At 45.7% G+C, this 23,273-nt stretch overlaps 1 protein-coding gene across 2 annotated transcripts in view; it reads right to left on the bottom strand.

Moving 5' to 3' along the window:
- The window catches only part of LOC119375060 (dopamine receptor 2), a 218,724-nt gene that overhangs the window by 73,206 nt on the left and 122,245 nt on the right, over positions 1 to 23,273 (bottom strand). The gene's annotated exons all lie outside the window — the stretch shown is intronic.

Here is a 23,273-nt window from a genome sequence, read left to right as displayed (position 1 = left end):
AAATGGCACCGCCGTAGCTCAGCCGACCAGAGCATCGCACGCGTGAGGTGATGTGGGTTCAGATCCCACCGGTGGCAAATTGCTCGAGGACTCGGGTTCGACTTCCGGCCACATCGCCGCATTTTGATGAGGGCAGAAATGCAAGAACACTCGTGTACTTTTAAAACTAGGTGCTCGCTAAAGAACCCTACGTAATTTAAGTTAATCCGACTCCTCAAGTCTCCTCAAGCACCAGAATTAACTTGTTAAGTTCATAGCAATAACGGCTACTTGACTGTTCAGAACAACATGGGCGTTACTTCACTGACTCATGACATCTACGTGGACATCGAAGAGTCTGTCTGAAGTCCAAAAATCACACACGTCTACCTGTAACACCATTGGTTGGTTCGTGAGATGATGTCGAGTACACTTTGACATTGTTCAAGGGGCACGTAGAAGCAGGTCAACGAGCCCGGAAGTTAACAAGTATACCCATGAAAACTGGGGTATAAAAGAATTGCGCATGCGCATAGAATATGAAAAGCAAGTTTTCTGCTTTTCTGCAATATACCACTGTTCTGGGTGCCCATGGCAAATCGGACAACGAGGTGGATGCTTGAACAGTTCAGTGAGTATCGCAATATTTGCCAACCGAGAAAGAATTCACCCGGCAAAGTACTATTACACATGTAACGGAAACAACAGAGCTCATGCACTACTAGTGGGAAAGGAAGGTAAACACACACACACACACACACACACACACACACACACACACACACACACACACACACACACACACACACACACACACACACACACACACACACACACACACACACACACAGACGGGTTATGACACAACCGAGCCGTTGTCTTCAACAATGAAATAAATATTTATTTCCCAACAGTTAAAGTATATACGTTAATGTTGGATGGTTAGCGTTGCGGTGTGCATGTTGTTTCAAGTTTCAATATTAAAGAGAGGCGTGCGAATGTTCTGTGCTCTGAAAACGAATCGAATAGTTCGTGTTATTCTGTACATTATTACGACGAGGCGCCACAAAATAAGACAAGAACGCAGAAAATACACGAACGGCTCTTGTGTTCGTGTTTACGGTGTCCTCATATTCAGTGGCACCGTTGTATACCATACCGATTCTCCAAATTGTCCGTCCTTCTTTTTTGCTTCATATTTGATTGAAGAGATTATGGGAGAGTATGGAATATTCGTTTCTTTCGAACATACTGGGAGCCATAGCGCCATAGCACATTGGCGTAGCCGGGGATGTATAAACCCCTCACCCCCCCCCTGAAATTTTCAGTTTCGCAGATGTAAATACACACACACACACACACACACACACACACACACACACACACACACACACACACACACACACACACACACACACACACACACACACACACACACACACACACACACACACACACACACACACACACACACACACACACACACACACACACACACACACACACACACAAACACATATATATATATATATATATATATATATATATATATATATATATAGAAACACACGGACGAACATACATAAATCGTGATTAAACTCACCCCCCCCCCTTTTTCCCCTTGAAAAAAAAAAAAATTGGCTACGCTTCTGCCATAGCAAAACTTATTGGAGTCCCGTGGAAAGAGAGACCGTCGGGTTCGAGGGCTGTTCCAAATTATCCTTATGCGCAATAGCTGCGGTTGTTGCTACGATGCAGCAGTTGCTTAACTAACGCATAGGTCGCGCAACTCACGTTCGATAACTCCTAGCCATTCCATAAGAACGGCCTGCTTTTATAAATGTAGCTTACGTACAAATCGTTTCCGCTTTATTATTTGACCAGCTTACCCTGTATGTATTTTTCAAAAACAATGCGCGGTGCCATACCGTGCTTACATTGGGCAACATGTTTCGGATATTTCGGTAAGGCCACTTTTGTGTTGTTCCAGAAAACTGGATGCAGCTATTGATCACTTATAAACGCCTCGGTTGTTGGGACGTGTAAATTCGAATGGTATATAGTGCAATCATACAGGCTCAGTTTCTTCTTACATGAAACAAACTATGCGCATGCTTCGTACTTGGTGGCGCTTTAGAAATGCGAAAGTATTCGATATTACATTCAATACGTGAAGTCCGTTTTTTTTTTCTACGGTTATAAGGGCCTAATTCCATTTGAAAATATATCTATTCACACGCCTCTACAAATAACGTACGGCAGCACGGGCACTGTTAAACAATTCATGAATGCGGAATTTGCAGCGTCAAGGTAAGACGTTTCTGGGCGCCTTTAACCAAATGACGTATACGAACCCCACACCACGCGCACTTCCGTCCCTGCATTCATTAAGCTCATGGCTCTGTTTCACGCGCGGAAGTTATTTCGTTCTGCCTTCCTCTGTGCGCAACAAGAAATGGCACACGGTTACAGAGTGGCTGCAGAAGGGGGGTATAACAAGGGGGGAACGCTGCAAGCGGAAACCTGTTTTCTTTCGCTGAATATGCTTCCGGGCGGGCTTCCAAACAAAGCTACACACCGACCGGACGGCCAATACATGCGAGAGAGGGCAACGCGGAACGATAGACCGTAATCCGACCGTTATGACGATCGACCGCCAGAGGAACGACGGCTCCATTCTCCTGCAGGCTCAGCTGCCGTGCCACCCTGCCGATGGGGGCCATCCGTCTCTCTCTCGGCTGCGCAACAAACATGAGCGCTCGGTTCCCTCAGCGTGGCTGGTACCAGCCTGCGGCTGTAACACCCAAGCCTTCCGTGGCAGCTAATAGTTCATGCTTTGCGCAAACTTTACTGTTTACACAACTGAGCAGTAAGTTATGCTCCCCCGAATGACATAAGACACCTGGCCAGCGTGTAATGCTCTCTTCCCGAAGTTTGTGCGCGTGGATTACGCGTATTGTTTGTGTTGGTCTCATTTTCGTTTATTTCTTCCCCCCGTCATGCTCTGCTGCTCGTTATAGCTTTCCTGGCGAATTTCCTTGCAGTACGTTTTGGTGTAACTCTTTTCGCCATTCTTATCGTAATGCATCCTATATTTTGTCCATAAGAGACTTATCATATTTGTGCGATAAAGCAAGGCCGGGAGAAAGTTCCAGGCACGGAGGAACAAGTTTCAGTTGGGCCTCATTTCTTCATTTCATCTTCAGATACCTTAAAGCTTGGTTTAATTAAAAAGCTCGAATAATATAGCCGACACCGGTAACGCCAAGAAATGATGTTGGACTAGCGTACATTTTGCCAGAAGGAACAAAAATGATGAACATAATTTTAACGGCGAAGCTGTTCTTGGTCGAGCCTTTCATGTCCGTGGTAACGCTTGTGGGCATCATTTCACGGGTATGCGCCACAGACAATGGGTAAATCCCACCACTCATCACTGATCCAATAAAGATGAAGGCAACAGTTCGCCCAACAAACGTATGTGCCACAGAAATTTGGGCGGCTTATCAGAAAGTTATCATCATCATAAACGCGTATGTGCCACAAAAATTGGGTAAATCCCACTGCACACAACTTCCACTGAAAAGGAAGAAGGCAACAGTTAGCCGAACAAATGGCGTGAGCATTACCACAGTCACACCACTGTCACGTGATACTTCGTGGTTATAAAAGGCGGTGGATATGCTACCGCCTCAAAGCTTTAAAACAATGTTTAATAAAGAGCATTGATGCAACATATCGGAACATCTTACGCGAAGGCTTCTTCGTAAACATGTGTGTGAGAGTGGTATGGTCAGTATGCAATAAAGCTATGTTACCACCTCAAAGCTCAACAAAGAGTGTTTAATAAAGAGCAGTGATGTAACATATCTGAAAGACTTGCAAAACGTGGAAATGCGTTAGCCTGACGAAGGGTACGCCACCGGCTTCGCTGTTACATCGGTGTCCGCGAAGCGGAGCTGGTTGAATTTTGAACTTCAGCTGAGTTATGTGACACCCCCTAAAGCATCAAGCGATGGGCTCAATGTAGCAAGGCCTAACGTTTACTTTTGTTCGCCGCAATAATTTTTGCAATATCGAAGCGATCATATTTCTACGCGCACATACGTATTTTCTCTTAGACTGGCATGTCTTGCATGCGTACCTTTTTTTCACATGGCTTTAGTTGATGAGTGATATATGTTGACTCAAGAAACAGTTCGTCGGGCAAAGGTATTCCCAGCCACGTGTTTCCTATTAGGCGCATGACAGTCATTCATCTGAGAAGAACAGCCCATGTACTTAGACTATTGCTTGAGATAAGTTACTTAACTATTTACTGCAGTTTTTTTTTATTTGTCATTTTAGGTTGCTATAAAGAATGAAAATAACTTGGCTAGATGTGTTAACGCATTAATGAACGTATAGTCAAAGCCCTTCGATTTAGCGCTTCTTTATTCAATAGATTACTCCGCTGCGGTCAAGGCTGTCGAACAGAGGGTTTTTTTCACCTGCTGTATTCTTCAAGCAAACTGAGTGACAGACCCACAGGCGCATTTTTCCACAACAAATGTCCCCTGTGAATTACGTTCCTACAGATGGCAATTTTAAAGTAGGCACTTCTTATTACAGTGTTGCTCTCATCTGCTGAGTTTGGTGACAGAATGAGAGAGCGAGACAGATAAAGAATGCAGAGAGATATAGGGAGGTTGAGAATACCCACGCAGCACACGTGCATAATTCATGAAGCTGGCAGCTCAAACAGCAAGACAAATTTTTATAATAGTGATTGTGCATCATATTTATTGACCGTTCATTTCTGCGGCTGCAGTAAAGGCACATTGTGAACATGCACGATTACGCGCAGTACTCTGGGATATTGAAAAAGCAATATATGCTGAGATCTGGGTGCCGGTGTGGAATCATGTAGCGCACGGCGGTGTGTATACGTCCTCGGAAAGCATCGACGTAGCAATATATATGATTCCAGGCTGTATACGCAATACCGACCAGTACATATCTGACGCACATACTCTGAGGCTCGAATACCCGTGGCAGGTATATTGCTTTTCATGAAGGATCGCACAAGCCAGGTGTATGCCACTCTTTTATAAGAAAAATGCAATGATGTATGAGAATCGCTGTGTATATTGTGCCTGCGAACAGACTGATCAGTGCTAAGTAGTGAACAGAAAGGACTGACGTAAACTTTCAGATGGTTAAGCTTTAGGCATGATTGCCTGAGTGGTCATACAAACAATTGAATTGAACTCCATTGTAGCGCGGCAGAGGGCATGGACATACTGGAAAAAGACGTAAGACGACACACGGCACCGTATATCATCTTGTGTTTCTTTTTTTTCGTGCGTCTGCGTCCTTTGCATCGCTACAACGAAGTTTAAAATTGTTACATACCAACGAAGCAATGTAGCCACGCCAACTGAATTTAATTATGCCAGGTAAAGTGCATATAAAATATTTAGTCAGCTCCACTACGTGAAAGCCGTCTAAACAGCGAAGCTGATGCCCCCTTCGCCAGGCCATTGCCTTTCTATTGCCTACATTGGGCGGCTTCTTCCTCAGGAGTACACGCAGTCTTGGCCATTCTGGAAGAGCGAACTCCCGAAGAACCGACACCCTCCTTTATACTCCACCGAGCCTCTCACTGACCTACTTCTCGAAAACAGCTGGTTCTGAATCGCTTTCCGCCGAGCATCCCCCTCCGCCCCTGTTGGCGCGCCTCTCATTAGTTCGCCCTTTCCGTTGAGTCTTACCCTCGCCCCTCTTGGCGCGCCTGCCATTGGTTCTCCTCTTTCCCCAGATTCACTCTCGCCGCTCTCGGCAAGGCACCGCCTTCCTCTCTTTCCGCCAGGCCTCTCTTGGCACGGTGAAGCTCCGCCATTCGGTATTACAAGCCATGGACACGAATCCTAGAACTGCGTTTCAGCTCATGTGATCTGTTTGGATGTATGCGGTCATCATGTCTGAGACCGTGTGATGGAATTCCTGTCAGAACGCTGGTTTAAGGATGGTAACTGGAGTTTGTCTTGTGGCTGCTGCCGGAGGCTAGCCGCACATCGTCTACCCATTGTGAGAGGAATGTCTTTCCGTGGTCGCTCAGAAAAGAGGAGCGCCGTTGCGCAGGATTAAGGCTTGAAGTATGAAGGCAGAAATTTCGGCAGAGGAACTCACACAAGCTGTGTCGGCGTAGCTAGCGTGTCGGGTGATCGGCGGCTGTCGCTAGCCATACATTACCGGTGAGAATCAAACGAAATATCATATGCCGTATTTCAAAGGGAAATCACAGCCCGTGCAGGTCAATGCCAACGACTTCGACTGGTTCCAATGGGCACGGGACTGCTTGCAGCTGTTTGGGAAGAGCTTTCGACGCCGACGAATGTGGCTAGTAGCGACGTACATACCTTCCTGAACTACACACCGTGCTAGCGTAGCAGGCAGGGTGTCGCGCTGTTAAGCTCGACGGTGCGGGCTCGATTCCAGGCCACGGCGGACGCATTTCGATGGGGGCGAATTGCGTAATAGCACCCGTGTGCTCAGATTTAGGTGCCCATTAACGAACCCCAGGTGGTCGAGGTTAATCCGGAGTCCCCTACGACAGCGTGTATCATAATATTATGCATCGTTTTGGCACGTAAAAGCCCATAAATTGGTATTATGATTACCTTCCTACACTAGCACGGTATGCATATATACCGGGTGTTTGAGGTAACACTTTAAAAAAAAAGAAACCTTAAACGTATGGTTTTCAAATAAAGGACAATTTTTTTCCAAAAATAATTTGTCAGCTGCAGTGGGCCTCCTTATATGTCAGAAATGTCGTTATTTATTAGTAACTAAACAAAGAATCACTTATTAAATTTCTGATTAATTATTTCATACGGTGCATTTTGAAGATGACCAATTGTAGCCGGCGGAATGAAATATTGCGGCGGATTTTGAGATATGCGTCGTGAATTTCTCGGCAAAAAATGCGCTCTTCTCCAGCTACCTGTGTGCGTCAACGCACAAAACCGCGTTTTGTCGCAGGTAAATGGAACAACAACGCACCAATTCCCGCATTTTGACGGTGTATATCTCGAAATTAGCGCCATCCTCGTATTATTTCCTAGTGGATATGCCTTGTGAATTCAGCTATCATACACAGATGCAAAAAAAAAAAAGGACATCAACGCAAATACGACGAGGTTATGTTCCAATTTCAATTCAGGAACCATGTCTTACACGATGACATCCAATTACTCGTATTTTAAATAGATGAGTTATTTTCTCAACTGCTGTTCTAATAATAAAGATTCCAATTTGGGAGATTTTATAAAGCCTAAGAGACTTAAGGAGATGTTTCACGCAAGGTAAACGTTGCGTGTTTATGTTTTCTTGAAGGATCGTCCAGTCACAACGTACACTGTTGTCGATTGCCTCAGAGCACACATCCGATATACCTCTCGAATCTCTGACCACCACTTGGCCACGTTGCCTTCCGAAACATCTCGTGCTACGTTTTCAGACATCATCGTCAATCACCTAAACAGCATTCCGTCAGGATAAAGGCCAGAAACGAGACGTGCATGTCCATTGTGGTCCACAGGCACGCCTTGAAGTTCCGGGGATAAGGAAGAAGACCGACCACTCCAGAATAGCATTACGACAACCGACGCTGCTGCTATCACACGAGACATAGTTGGACTGAAGGCAGATCTATACTGATGGGTCGGTCTCGTCCCCCAGCTCTTCAGGTGCAGTTGTCATTCCGGCTGCAGCGATGACATCGAAATTTAAACTGCCACACGTAACGACATCTACGGCAGCACAGCTTGCTGTTGAGAGAGCTGCTCTGCAAGAGATCGTGCGAGAAAGGCCACGCCAATGGGTCGTATTATGTTCAGAGTTTGAAGAATTCAGAGTTTGAAGTTTGCCCTGCGTAAAAGGAATTGGTGCAATTCACGAGCAATTGGTGCACGAAATAAGAAATTGTCGCCATCAAGCTCTAGCAAAAGGGCACGATATTAAATATCAGTGGCTACCAGGACATACCGGCATTACCGGTAATCCCTTAACCGGCGACGCAGCCCGCCCAGTCGATGAAGGAACTCAAGTGGCTTCGATTCCCCTATCAAGGGTTGATGCGGCAAGACTTTATATGCTGGCTCGGAATCTTGCACACACTTTTTGGGCGTCTCCTATAGCTTCCAAAGGTGTCATCTACGGGAACTTCATCCTTTGTTGAAGTTACAACTACCATCGCGAATTTCCCGCTCCTATGCGACGCTATTAGGCCGCCTTTGGATAGGTGTTGTATTCACAAAGGCGTACTCATCTCGCATCTGAATGGCTGACACCTCTTCGTGCGACTCCTGTAGAACCCAAGAGACAACTGAGCACGTCCCGTGCAACTGCGCTCGCCACGACACCCAGCGATGCCCGCTCCGGGTGCTTCTGACCCAAATGGACTCAAGGCCATTTTCTGTAGCCAAAATTCTAAGACGATGGAGATGTGCCTCGAAGGCGCAGAACGCAACGAAAGCGTTACTGACCTACTTGAAGTCAAAAGGTTCGTGCGACCGCCTGTAGACTTAATGTGCTCCCACAACTGCGCGTGTTGTTCTGTCAACCTCTCTATTTCCTTCTGCCTCTTTTTTCGCCCCTATATCCCTCTCCCGCAGTCCAGGGTAGCAAATAGGACGTGCGCCTGGTTAACTTCCGCGCCCTTCCTTACTTCTCTCTCTCCTCTCTTTGTGCAGACCTTCAGTGTACACAGCAAAACTGGACTAGTAAACCAGTTTAATTTATCGAGCAAATGAGAAGTACCTTCTCCGCTGTAGACCTGTAGCGTTCTACCAATAAAATGATCTACCAATAAGAACTATCACCCAATATTGCTAGAAATGCGCCAGTTATGGCCCAATATTCGGTACGACATTTAGTTTGACGAACTGTAATATAATACTTCCATACATGCGCCAGTTACGGCAAAACTGTTTTTAACCACAACAGATCCTATTGATATTGAAATGTGCTTCGAAGATGTTGTAATTCATCATTGGATATCTCCTATTCCTTTCTTTAACGGGCTATGGGCCCTGAGTGCATTGAAATGAATGAATGAATGAATGAATGAATGAATGAATGAATGAATGAATGAATGAATGAATGAATGAATTTGCAGCTGTAGCTTCATTCCACGTGCCATGATCTGACCGTGGCCACCATGCACGGTCATTTACAAGCGTTCTCTTCTTTATGCTCATACTGTAAGGCCTGCCTGACAAATTAGCTGGGCTAAGCAGTCGAGTCATCGATAAGGCACCTCATAAACACGCTATGCCTCACTTCCTTCATGAGCATCCTTCTGCTTATCGGCCTTCTGCTTCAGAATGGAATGAACACCACATTGTTGGCAAGCAAGACCGCCACCAAGACTGCTGCAATGCTTTGCTGTAAGCACATCGCTGGCCCGAGCAATCTTCGATCTTGGCACAGGAGATCTGACAGCGCGCTTTTCCTGCCAGCTGTCACCGATTCTTTTCTCGGACGTTTGGCCCATATAACCCCGGAACCTTGGGGCGCATTCGACCAAGGAGCAAACGGAAAGGAATTTCTCATTTCGGTTCTCAGTCCTGTGTGCGCCAGCATCGGGCTCTCGCCTTGAATGCATACCTTGCACAACTAGCTGCGTTGAGGCCGCAATGTTAAGAAAACATTGCTAAAGGAGGATACATTCTGTGAAAGGGACCATCCTTCAGTGCGAGGGGTTCAGAAGGAGGGGGGTGGGTAGACCTTTTATCAGTTCTTCACTTCTCAAATCACTAACTTCAATTCTCCATGATATACTTCGCATCACCAGACTTGACGTCAAATATCTTCCAACCACCACAGTATTATTACGATTATCGCGCTTTCCATAGACTTTGTTAGGTCGTAACGAAACACATTTGCGCTCGCACTATATATAGATGCAGAGGGTAATATTGTTAAAAATGTTTTCCTGAAGTTCATCCCCCTTTCATCAATTTAATATCCACGTTATTATTTTTAGCCATAGACATAATAATATGATTTTACCTGCAGCGCCTTATTTATCAACAGTGTAAAAAATTATTTCTTCTGCTGTCTTGAAGAACCCTTACTGCGGTCACAGCCTCGATGCTCTATTCGTTTTGCAGAGTGCGTTACGTGACGGGAGCGCTGCTTTTTTTTGTCTTCTTTGCATTGTCTGAAGCGAGCTCTATTTACTAGACGTACCAGACGTACGCTTAAACACTTTGCGTACGTGACCTCGTACGCAAGGCGTTTAAGGAGAATGAAGACACTTATAATAGTTGTCTTGTCGCAGTTGGTAAACGACACAAAAATCCGCGCATTCCAGCTTTCTGGGTGTAGTAAGTAGCGATGAGATGCTGATAAGCTTCGAAATACAGATTTGCAATGCAAATCCAGGAGAACTACGCAAAGCAGTTTCCTCAGTCACTTCTTTTGAGCCTAGGATTTACGTAAAAAGTTGATACTAATACCCCTGGACGTCACTTTCCATCTGCTTAAATTCTTCGAAAAGAGGAACGCTGCTTGGCGTCTAGCAAAAAAATAAAAATGAAAATAAGCAAAGCGGGATACCTGTGAAGGAAAGAAATATTGACTCGCTCGCTGAAGCAGGTTTTCGGGATAGGCGTTGCAGCGAGCATTGCAGTTGACTGGTTTCATCTTATGCCTGTGGTCTTCTGATAGCTGTATTGCCTTCCTGTGCTTTCAGTAAAAGAAGTCATAGATAAACCATGGGTTTCGTGTGCCGCCGCTTTAAATTCTAAATACTATTTTTTTTTATGCTTCCACTTTGATCCGTGAGACCGTTATTTCATTTGCGCAAATGGGTATATTTGTAGCAGTCTATACATATGTGACCTTTTGAACTTTTCATCATGCTGGATATACTGTCGCTTTCCTAATTATTAAGTGTTACGTTTATCTTTGTGAGGATGAAGGGACATGTGACAAATATCCTTCCAGCCTTGTCTGTCTTCTCTGTTTTCTTTTTTGTTTTTGCAGAGACGGAAGTAATAAATGAAGATGCAGCGTTGCTCATTTCGTTTCATGTTACCTCATAGGCACACACAAGATCGATAACAGCCACTAGAGAAACTCATTTTCGGGGCAGCCAGATAGGGGCTTGGGAATTTCAGCATACACTTGGCTGTACGTAGCGAAGTCAATCATATTGATAGCTACTATAATGTTATAGAGAAGCTCTCTGAGTGAGGGGCAGAAAAAAAATTGCTAACGATGTTAACTCTCAAGCGTCCCGAGAAGATTACGTGGGTGCGCTTCAAAGTTAACATCGTTGCCATTTTTTTGGCCCCTCGCACTGGGAGCTTTACTATTTCATGAGGGTAGCTATCGATATGATTGGCTTCGCTACGTACAGCCGAGGATATACCGAAATTTCCAAGCCTAAACTGGCACATCGTCTCAATTTACATTTGCCGAAGAACATTCTAATGCGCCTCATTTGGTAAAAGTCAATCGTTTCTAGTTTCTATGGGACACGTGTATCTTATTGCACTCTATATATTGTCGGCTAAAGCATGGAAGAACAACGACGCACATGTAACAATTATTCTGAACCCGCATTAGTTAACATTTGTTGCTTCATTTTTAATTGTTCTTTCGCTTTCATTATTGCTTCTCACGGTACCGCAGAGCCGCTTTCATCGATATCATCGACTGAGCGAGACGGAAAAAGAAATATGAATAGAACCTGGAGAATTGGGAATAGTAACATAATAAGACACCTGAACTGAGCACTATACAAGGCCTATACGACGCGATTCAATCTTACTATAACGTTTTTCCTTTTCGCATGACAATATCAATGCCGAGGAGTAGGGAAGAAAGGTCACAGGCTCGGAAAAATCGAGTGCGGAATCTTAATATACGGCGGGTAAACGGGGTCCCTATACAGCACTCGTATACATTTGAACATACAGAGACAAAAGGAATGGACAAACTGGGTCACGCACTATAGCTAGTCCAACACGTACGCGTTTATAATGAGTTCTGAACATGGTACGCGAAGGCACGATATGTGACCTGCGATGAACAGGCGCGCTGATGGGGAAAATATACGTACGACGTAGCTTGCAATGTTCCTCAAAGTAATTAACTATGAAATGTAATTACTGTAATTTGTATTAGTTAACCGAGTTCTTGCGCAAGCGATGTACGCCGCTGTGAATACTCGAGCTCAACGACTACAATTATGCTATCTGTCAAAGGTGCTTTGAAAAAAAAAATTATGTATCGTCTTCAGAGGAAACCGAAAGACCGACGTAGGGTATTTCCATTTAATGAAGTTGAAGTGCTAACGATGCCCAGGGCTCACTTTATTTATTTATTTATTTATTTATTTATTTATTTATTTATTTATTTATTTATTTATTTATTGCTTTGGACATTATGGCGGAGAGAATGTCAGAGCCATCGTGATTCTTCTACTTGTTCGCCGCAGCTTCCCCAGTTTTTCTGGAGGGAACTCTCGTTAGTTGCTTGCTATGAAAGTAACTCGGATTCAATCTAAAAAGAAACAAAAATGATGGTTTATTATGTAAGTTATTCTGAAGTAGATTACAGTAAACTGCGCCGATCGCTCCGTTCTTTCTGGTGGCACTCACGAAAACTGCTGCCGACTTAGCCAGGAACAATAGCCTACATCTTGTTAGCAAAACCATCAACCTCGAAGAATACCTCCAAGTTTATCCGTTCTTTCAGCACGCGGTGCCAGTTAATGTGCTTGCGTTTCACAAGCAAGCGCAACTCTTCAGAATCACGAGGAAGGAGGCCTTGCGAGGCGCGCATCTTCGAGGGGAGCGCGTAAATTAATGCCAGGACGCCGCCATCAGGTGCAGCTGCCTGTCAGTGCGACGGAAGTCGCAGTAGGGAGAAGCCGCATCATCAGAGCCGCAAATAGGCGGCCGCGGAGACCGAAGCAGTCAGTGTACTTGCGGGGGAAAAGGGCGAAACAAGAAAATGGAGCGTGCACGTCCGCGTTGACACGTAATTCAGTCTCGCGCTGCCTTCTTTTTCTCAGTTTCTTCCTTCCGCGGTCCGCTTTCCAATGTAAACAACTCCTGTGCTTTGTGGGGAGCTGCTGCTGAGAGGAAACGAACCATGGCTGCTATAAGGTCGGAAATTGGACGAGGTAAATTGGTTGGTGCGCTGCATTGGTTCTGCCAACTCGACATGGTGAGCGAAAGACAAAACAAATTCTATAGAAGACCGTGACGACATGACCGCAAGCGAAATGCTGTCTGTACGTGACCGCGATTCTTGGGTTAGTAACAAAGACGAAAGGATTCGTTGAGATTACAAACTTCTGCACATTTCTCGTTTTATCACTGCTTAAGCTACGCAGACAACTGTTCTAACTAGTTGACGCAGTCTTATTCTATTTGCCGCATAGCCGCATAATTATTTCGAAACAACTGCACCACCGAATTAGCTTATTAACTTCGCGTCCTGTTTACGCAAACTGTGATACAAAACAAGTTCTCGCGATGTAACTGTCCGTGTAAGGGCCGATGCCAGTCAGTGTTTATGTTGCACATATTAGTAGCAAAAGCAGTGATCTGGTGGGATAGAGAGAACAACCCGTACGTAAAACTCCAGTCTAGTTCCACCAATTTGAAATAGCGCGACCGCACTAGCGTAAAAAAAAAAAAAGAAGCGCCGTGAAAACAGGCGCATGGCAACAGATGGTCTACGCGAACTTTTTCCATACCGCTCGCCTTATGAGAAGAGAGGGGGGTGAGGTGTTGAAAGGAATTCGCCATGAAAACTACAATAATTTTTTATTGATCGGTGTTGCAATGATTCCTGCTGAGAACGAACCTATCCCCCGCTAACAAGTACGGAAAAGAGGCCCGTATACAGTATGTGGTCATCAACGCTGACGCATTTTGCCGCTAGCGACATTCCACGCATGGTTCGCCGCTAGTGTGACCGTGCCTTACCGGACGTTAAGCTTTGAGAGTTCAGCCACTGAACACTGTCGGTGAGTTGGATCACTTAATTAAAGGCAGCGCAGCATGATAAAAAAAAATTAATGGCACCAATTTCACGCAGCTTTTCCATCGTAAGGGCAGTTTACCGTTGGCCGTTCACCTTCCCGAAAAGCTTATTCAACCACAAGGCGTGGAATTTCGGTCTAGTCGATGTTTCATAGAAGTTGATGGCCGGAGGATAAGTTAAACTGAGTGAGGAAAAATTTTCCTTCTTTTGTCATGTTCATGTGTCTTTTCTCGTGCTACGCCGCTAATGAGTGTGTAGAACTTACTGATTGGCTGGTATTTCTTTACCCACTTACTTACATGCGTGAGCTGTTTCCTGTGGCCGACCGCCTTCGCTAATAATCCTTCGCTTTGCAACATGGACCACATTGCAGCTTTTTTTCTTTCGCCGGATGGCGAACATGATGCCGAAAAAATGAGATGACCTGAGACGGAATACGACTAGGTGCACGAGTAGCGCCGTATGCGTAAAGGAAGTAACCGATAGACACTGCAAGCACTACATTTTAAACCCTCAACGGAACTATGTTTACAGAGGAATAGCGCAACACCAATGACATAGCATGTAGTTTTGTTTTGTTTAACGGTCGTATATGGTATGTCCACCGTTCTTCCAACGAACTCCACGTTTGTGGTAGTTATTAAACATGCCAATGTCACGGATACGAGGCGAAGACTATACCGCGGCTTGCTGTGTACACTTCGTTGCGAATAAAGTGCATTAATCAGTGACAACATTCGATGGCTGTGCGGCGCGCTTCCCGAAGCTGTGCGACGACGACGACCCGGGAGGCTATTGCAGCCCAGCTCGTGCGCAGAATGTGGGCGATCCACATAATTCGCTAGCAGTCCCTTTTTACTGCGCCAGGTACCCACGAGGGTGCCGAAAATTTACGACCGGCCCGATCGAATCGCCTAATTGCCGCCATGTTTCTCCTGACAGGGTGTGTGAAGTATCGTGCAGGCACAGTCTAATTGCGTTAGGAAAGCTCATTTCCGCCACTTTTGTGGGCATCAGAAGCAAGAGCAATGAATTAACATCGCTACAGATTATTGGAGTCACGACAAGGTCATTGAAGCATGAGTGGCGCAGGAGTATATATTACAGCCGTGTAAATTTGAGGTCGCAACGAACCGGTGCCTCTGTGGAGACGAAAGGACAGTCTTTTGCAATCGAAACTTGACTGCTTGTCTCGTGTTGCGTGCTGCAGGTATAGAAAAAAGTTATGGAAAGGATTCTATTGCTCAGGCAAAGCTTTATTCCGGCTGCGATTCTTTAGATTGCGTTTTCCGCATTCAGGCGCATGTGTAACAGAAGAAAATGCTCTCGTTTACATATTGCTAGGCGATTTTGCTTAAAAAATATTTGTGCGATAAATAGACCAACCCAAACAATTTCGTAATGCTCGAAAATAATTTCAGTGGACAACCTATTAAAACATGGTATACTTCTGCAGCGAAAAGAATTGAGAAGCTTTTACTCAAATGAAGTGTTGAAGTTAGTGAATATACGTATAGCAGGTCCAGTCTATATGACGTATCGCAACAAGAATTCTCGCTTCTTGGCAACAGTGTGCACATGTGGCCTAGACTGTAACAGCACACCTCGCTGCCGCTGTTCAGTGTTCGCGGTTACATTGTTTCTCTTGGTCTTTCTCTTTTATTGCGATAGCAATTATATGGAGACTCTTGGCTGGTTTTTGCCGTCGGCGTGGCCGTTGCCGTCATGGCCCGTATACGTATATGTATGCAAATATGTATATAAAAGCCACAAATAAGAAGAATTCAGAAGAAATATTTTCTGAAGCGCGCGACCGGGGATTCGAACCTGCGACCCCTCGCTCCGCAGTGCGCGGTGTTAGACGACTCGGCCACAGAGCATACGTCCTTCAGCATACTAACGGCGAGCTATTTATATACACCATTTACCGCTGGTGGTAGGCAGAGCTCGGAGGTGCTTCAGCGTGTTCTCTTTCTTTATGAACAGCGAGATGGCGCGAAGGGCAGAACGCTTTAAAAATCGTCGCCCCGCTCGGTTTGCACCGAAGTTGCGATGCGCGCGCGCCTCCTACCTGTACCACCTGTATTTTGCCCTACAGAGCGTGGTCGCCCGTGCGCGCGCGCTTATCTCGTGAGGGGGGCGGTTTGTACGTCTTGTTCTTTCACCGCAAAGTTTGCGTTGAAGTTACAGAGCGCACGAAGGTCACTTCGCTCGCTGCAGCGGCCGCGTTTGCGAAAAGAGTGAGCTGCTAGCTAATAATATCTGGGGTTTAACGTCCCAAAACCACGATATGATTATGAGAGACGCCGTAGTGGAGGGCTCCGGAAATTTCGACCTCCTGGGGTTCTTTAACGTGCTCCTAACTCTAAGTACACGGGCCTCAGACATTTTCGCCTCCATCGAAAATGCAGCCACCGTGGCCGGGATTCGATCCCGCGACCTTCGGGTCAGCAGTCGAGCGCCATAACCACTAGACCACCGTGGCGGGGCGAGCTGCTAGCTAGAAGAGCCAAAGTAGGGGCAGTTGGTTGTGCACAGCCGACACTTGTAGCGTGCTGCTCAAACACAAATAAGTAACAACTGTGACAGTTGTTAGGTCGCCCTCATCCTGTGTATACCTGTGCGCTCGTTTCGTGCGTCCTCCTTTGTGTTTGAGCAACGCGCTGCTAGTGTCGAGCTGTGAGAGTTGTTAGTTCGCGCTCGTCCTGTGTACTTCTTTACGTAAGCTTTGTGCTTGACCAGCGCGCTGCAAGTTTCGAGTTGCTGACCGTTCTTCGTGAGACATTCTGATTTGTTGCTATCGCATTCATTGCTTCGCCCTTGCGGCGAAACTGTGAATTTTTCCCTTGCTCTATCCTTCTCTTTTAATCCTCGCACCCCCTTCCGATGTGCAGGGTAGCCAAGCGGAACTATACGTATGTTTAACCTTCGTGCCTTCAACGCATTCTCTCTCTCACACAATTTTCGGGTATTCCCGCATTAAATAATGCGTTTTTTTTCTCATGTATACCTTTCAGAATTTTCAGAGATATGATAGGCGCGAAAGTTGCGCATTTAGTGCGTGAGTACTGGCCTATTCTATCTTATTCTCTATACCGATATGCAACCATGTGATCGAAAAAGGGCACGGCGTCGTGTTTCAGTGGCTGTTTCTTTTTGCCCATAAAGCTACCAGGAAAGCATACGGAGGAGCAATCCTTTTTAGTCCGTCTTTATCAAGGGTTGATGCGGCCGAACGCAAGGCAGCGCATACTATAACATTACAGAAGTGGCGAACACCTGAGTTCACTCACCATCGGTTGCATTCTCTCTACCCATCGCTGAAACTACTTCTGCTACCTGTTCTTTCCCGGTGTGAAGATAGTGTTGTGCCGTTTACGTCTGGCTGTTGCATTCACCAACGAATATTCATTTAATTGTATTGGCCGATTGCGCCAGCAACGACTGCGCTGTCGAACAGAGTATCGAACATTTCTTGTGCTATACTGCCCATCTTAACCTCCGTACAGCTCTTAATCGCCTAAACGGAAACGCTTTCACCGTCAACGAGATACCGGGACCATGAGACTGCGCATAACAGTTGCGAAAAGCAACTGTTATGCAAAGCTGCAAATATCTAAAGGCTAGAAGACTAATTGCCCGGCTGTGACATGAAGCGCAGAATTGAGAACGTCGGCAGCCCCATACTAGACTTTCTTTCCTTCTCTCAAACGTTTGCTACGCTTCCCTTTTTCCTCAGTGCAGGGTAGCCAACCGTACACAGCCCTGGTTAACATCCCTACATTTCTTTTATTCTTCTCCTCTTCCCACTGTTTCGGCAAATTAAAAGTTTATTTCATCATCATCATCATCATCTCCTCTTCCCACTGGACGAACTGACCACCAACGTTCATCATATACCGCAGATGGCAGTTGTGCGTATATGCTGTGCCTAATATGATTGTCTCAAGGTATACCACACCCATGATGATGGTTTAGCGGCTATGCATGGTGTTGCGCTGGTTTGAACTAGATCGGCTTGATTCGATTAGCGGCTTTGATTCGCGGCCGCAGTGATCGTATTTAGATTGGGTCGGATGCACGAACGCTCGTGTATTTAGATTCAAGAGCAAGTTAAATGAAGCCAGGTGGTTAAAATTATTCCGTAGTCCATACTGGAATATTGGCAGCGCATACTAACTGGACACAGAAGGAGAACACAAACAAGCGCTTGTTTGTGTTCCCCTTCTGTGTACCGTTAGTTTGCGCTGCCAATATTCCAGTATGAACATATACCAACTAGCCCGCCTTTCAACCCTTCTGTTATTCTGCAGTCCTCCTCTGTACGCTGTACTTCGTAATCAGACGGTGCTTCTGGCACATAGAACCCCAGAATTTAAGTTTATTTTCCAAGCCAAAGCAGTCGATTGTTGATGACGACAACAACGTAGGAAACGCCTCCTTTGGCGCCCGGTATGTGGTATGACTAGGTCGCGAGCCATGATATGTTATTAGAGTCGAACGACACATTGTTTGTTGATGTAGTTCGGTGCTTCCAGCTTGCAAAGCAGCTGCGAGTGAAGTCGAATACTTCGCGCCGGTGACACCTGGAGAACCGAATAGTCATCGCATGTGTAGTTAAGCCTGCAGAAGGGGGGGGGGGAGGCTGTAGCAAAGTGGCGATAGGATTTTGCCTCAGGTCATGCGCAGACCTGCACGACGAGCAAGCGCTATTTAGCTTAAAGAAGGCGCAAACTCAGCGCTCACTTAGCACATCCTTCCAACTGTTGTCGTGATTTGCAATAGGCTTCTCGCAGTCGCTGCTAAGATGCAGAAGAAAAATGAAGTGCAATAGAAATAAGAAGAGGAGAATGCAAACTGCAGATCAATGCAAGACTACATAGCAAAGGAGTTTTTTTTTTAGGTTTTGGCACTTGGTGAATGTAAAGAGATATAAATAAGACGCCGCGGAACCGCGCAGTGAGGAAATTAATGCGCAACATACCATCAGTGGAAAACTTTCAGATGCAATGAAATACAGATAGATCAACCTAAATTAAAATGGGTAAATAACCAACTGGGGTTTAATGAAGAAACGGTTTATGTTATAACAGCGGATGGTCTGCATTTCCCAACATTATTCAACACTAGCTTGCATTATCCAGTGCCACCGAATGCTGGTATTGCGCAGGTAAATACGGTAGCTGAAATCACGTGACTGAGCGAGGGAGACCGCCAGACTACACAGTCTTCTGAATCAGTACATATTTTCCTTCATAAATCGCACCCCGTTACAACATACGGATGAAATAGGCTACGAGAGGCACTGTCTGCAATAACAATTCGGTGCAGCGTCATTCAACCACGGGGAAAAAAAACAAGCACTGCAAGCTTCTGCGCACCGCTGTGGAAAGCGTTAGCGGAAGGAGCTCTTATGGCCGGCAATCCGAGCGCCGAGCAGCAGTCACAGGGTAGCTGCATATTGTATGAACGCCGCAAGGGCCCTTTTGTGTGGCGCGCGTACTCAGATAGGCTTTCATTTTGGGAAGCTGAGAAAGAACATCATGCATGAGTAGCGAGGAACTTGACCGAATGAGAATGTCTGGCAGTATTTGGGATGGTATAGGCATGATACAGCTTTCGTAAGCTTACGGCATCAAGGTCACAATAAAGAGCAAGCGATAGGACGCGAAACACATTGACTGGCGGGGCATCTCGCTGGAAACTCCGTGGTAGCATCCCATTTGGCGCTCCTTGTGAAGAACGGGTTTTGCCTTATTTTGCTTGTTCTCTCGACCATGGCTCGACGAAGCGGAAGGAAAAACGAGGATGATGGCGCGACGGAGGACAAGCATGCACTACACGTAGCTTCCATCTCTTAACTGCTGTCGCAGTGAAACGTAGAGAGTCGCAGGTTAAGTGTAGCTATAGCCAGGGCACTAGACCAAAACATCTGGTTTCCTGGATAGCACTTTCCGCAGGTCCTGCTTAAGAGTGCACGCACTTACACCGCATAGTTGTTTACGAATGAGAACTAAAGGCTATTACTAAGAAAAGAGAGAGAGAGAATGTTTGCTCGTCGAAAGTAATTTAAGTTTAAGACAGTTCGTAGGGATTCATAATTGTAAATAACGCGAGCGTGCTCAAGAACGACGACTAAACAAGGCGCATACACAACACTAGCAATTACTATCAACTGATAATTTTAAGTGTGTAATCGCTTGTTCCCGCAAATAAACTCTACGCATATGCCTGCAAGAAATCGGGAGATCATTAGAGGAGGCAAATTTTGGTTGAGTGAGACAACACACGAAAATACGTGGTAAAAAGATGTGGAAGGAAGCTACGAGACAACAAAACCATGCTGGAATTGGGCTATCACCAACGTGCGTAATCTAAAAATATTATTTTTTGTTCCTGGAATGCCGGCGAAGGCTCAGTCGTACATCTCGCTCTAACTCGTTCCTGCTATCCTCCCGGCCGCGGCGGCCGCATTTTCGATGGAGGCGAAAATGCTTGAGGCCTGTGTACTTAGATTTAGGTGAACGTTAAAGAGCCCCAGGTGGTCGAAATTTCCGGAGGCCTCCACTACGGCGTCCCTCATAATCATATCGCGGTTTTGGGACGTTAAACCCCAACATTAAAGGGACACTAAAGAGAAACAAAGAATCGGTTTAGAACGATAAAATGTGCTCTGAGAAGTCGAATGACCTTAATTTTACCATAATATGTTTATTAATAGAGGAGAAAATCAAGTTCAAAGTTTCATTTCTAAATTTCGCGCCAAAATCTCCCCACGTGACGTCACGGATTTCAAAATGTAATTATCGTATTTTGGCCCATTGGCTCAACAAAATTACCCCAAACTTGGTACGTTAAGTCTATGGCCCCCTCAGAGAACAATGTACTTCATTTTTACCGATTATGAACTACGTAGTCCCTAGTAGGTTCCGTCAAAACATGTGACGTCACGGCGAATGGTGCGGAAACTTCAAGGTGGCTTCGCCACCCACATTTTGCTTTTGCGTGTTTTCTCGCTTACTAAGCGCCTTCTCGCAGCAAGCGTGGTGTTTTTGGTATCGTGAAAGTGTACTTTACTAATATGAGAAAAATCGTTTTGCTCTTTAGTGTCCCTTTAACTAATAATAATTCCTGCTATCTATGTTAAATGCCTCGCCGATTTCACACGAAAATTGATATCTGGATAACCGCTGTGATAGCTTAGCGGCTAATTTGTTGTGCTGCTAATCTCGAGGACGCGAGTTCGACTCTCGACCACGGTGATAGCGTTTAGATGGGACCGAAATGCCAAAACTGCCGTATACTTCCAGTTTAAAGAACTTCGGCTGGGGAAAAATAATGCGGTGTCCCTGACTACGGCGTGCCTCGTAACCATAGAGTGCATTTCGCACCTAAAACAAAACAATTTTTTTTTAATTGATCTTAGTGGCGAAACAGAACTTCGGTTCTCACGAATCCTGCAGTCACGGGAACGCATTGGTAACTGTAAGGGTGCGTGTTTGGGCTAGTTGGCACTCCATTTGAACAGTTAAATAGCGCAAACTTTAGGGACGAAAGACAGGAGAATGCGACACACACAAGCGCTTGTGTGTGTCGCATTCTCCTGTCTTTCGTCCCTGAAGTTTGCGCTATTTAACTGTTCAAACTGTAAGGGAGAGGTGGGGCGGCTCTTTAGTGCTTTTGTTGTTCCCTAAGGCACACATTTACACCCCCCCCCCCTAATTATTCCAAGTGCGCTTTGGCCCACGTGTGTGACACACGGCCAGTGGCGCAGGTCACAAGTTTACAGGCGTCACCTTACAAAGCAGACATGTTCTAACGTCGCGCCTTACCCGATACGCATGCCTTTGAACCGCTGCATAGATACCACCCGCTGTCTTCCTAGAATGGGTGGAAGGCAAAAGCAGCAGTTTTGAAGAGTGAGGACAATGTTCCCAGAAAACATGTATTTCTGAAGGTCAGCAGTAAATTAAAAACTGCAATGCACCTTGCGAAGGTACTTCGTATGGAATGTTTGAGCCAACTGCCTGTTCCTAAAAATCTTCGGAATATTTATCATGGGGTGAGGTCAAAAGCCACCCGAGCATGCTACACTTTAGGTCAACGGGACACGTATAATCAAGTGAAATAGCCTAACCGCAGCTGCGCTTGTAATTTCATGCGAATTTTATATGCCGAAGTATATGCGCTACTAACAAAAGACAGCTCTACGTTCGAACAGCATAGTTTGCGTTTTTTTTTCAATTCTTGCATGAAAACGCTGCACTTGAGGCTTTAGCTCGCATAAGTAGACCGATAAATTCGTTTAATGGGTGAATTATTGTACTAAAGCATTCATCTTGATCTGATTAAATTTTTCGATCCATGCGTACCCCAACAGCCTGCTGTGTCTTCCGCGTCAAATTTCTCAGTGCGCCAATACGTTTCCTTGTAAGGGCTCAGTGTGCCTGCCGCCATACAGAGTGCATTGTACAGCTGCCTACTCGTAAAGTTCACCAACTACGGAACTCAGTCGACGAAAAGAGTTGACGAGGAAACAGCCGCGCCCCAGCACAAGTGGCAGTGCACGTAATGCGATTGTTTTGGGTTTTATCCAGCCCGGCGGCAAAGCTTTTTTTTCCAGATTCATTGCGCTGTTTCTCATAGTTATTACACTTCATTTAAAAACTACCAATCCCGCCTCTTTCTGGTATTCCTAATTAAAATATGTTGCCTTCATATATATACTATAATTGCTGACTTGTGAGTATGGCGATAGCATTAAGGACGCCGCACGATGACCAATAAGTTCCGATGCATGCTTGCGGTCTATAAAAGACGCCATTGGGGCGTTAATAGCTGGCTCCCTTATTTTGGAATCGGAAGCTCATCTTGTTCAGCAACATCAGCAGAACTTTTTCCTCCTCTTTTCCTTCGCTGGCAGCTGCTGTCATTTGGCCAGTGCCTCCAATGGCACTGAGGCGAGAAGGGGCTTCTCATTCTCTGTCCGTTCTCGTTGAGCATTTCTTTGTGATCTCGGACAGTCGCTTATTGTTCGCGGGGCCTCAGTGCTCCGTCTTCATCTCTCAAGGCTTGTTTTTTCGCCGCCAAAGAAGAGGGCACGCGAGAAAGGTAGCGGGTTCCATATCTTTTGGCAGATATTGCGCGACTGTCGGAGGACACCGTCAGCGATGCTCGGGTGTTTTGTCTTTTTCGCGCGACTCACCGGGGCCTCGTTAGCGGCCCGACCACGCATCGGT

This window comes from Rhipicephalus sanguineus, chromosome 1 (assembly GCF_013339695.2).
Source record: "Rhipicephalus sanguineus isolate Rsan-2018 chromosome 1, BIME_Rsan_1.4, whole genome shotgun sequence".
NCBI lineage: Eukaryota > Metazoa > Arthropoda > Arachnida > Ixodida > Ixodidae > Rhipicephalus > Rhipicephalus sanguineus.
The sequence above is the reverse complement of the archived record's forward strand: the minus strand, read 5'-3'. Positions and strand labels throughout refer to the sequence as shown.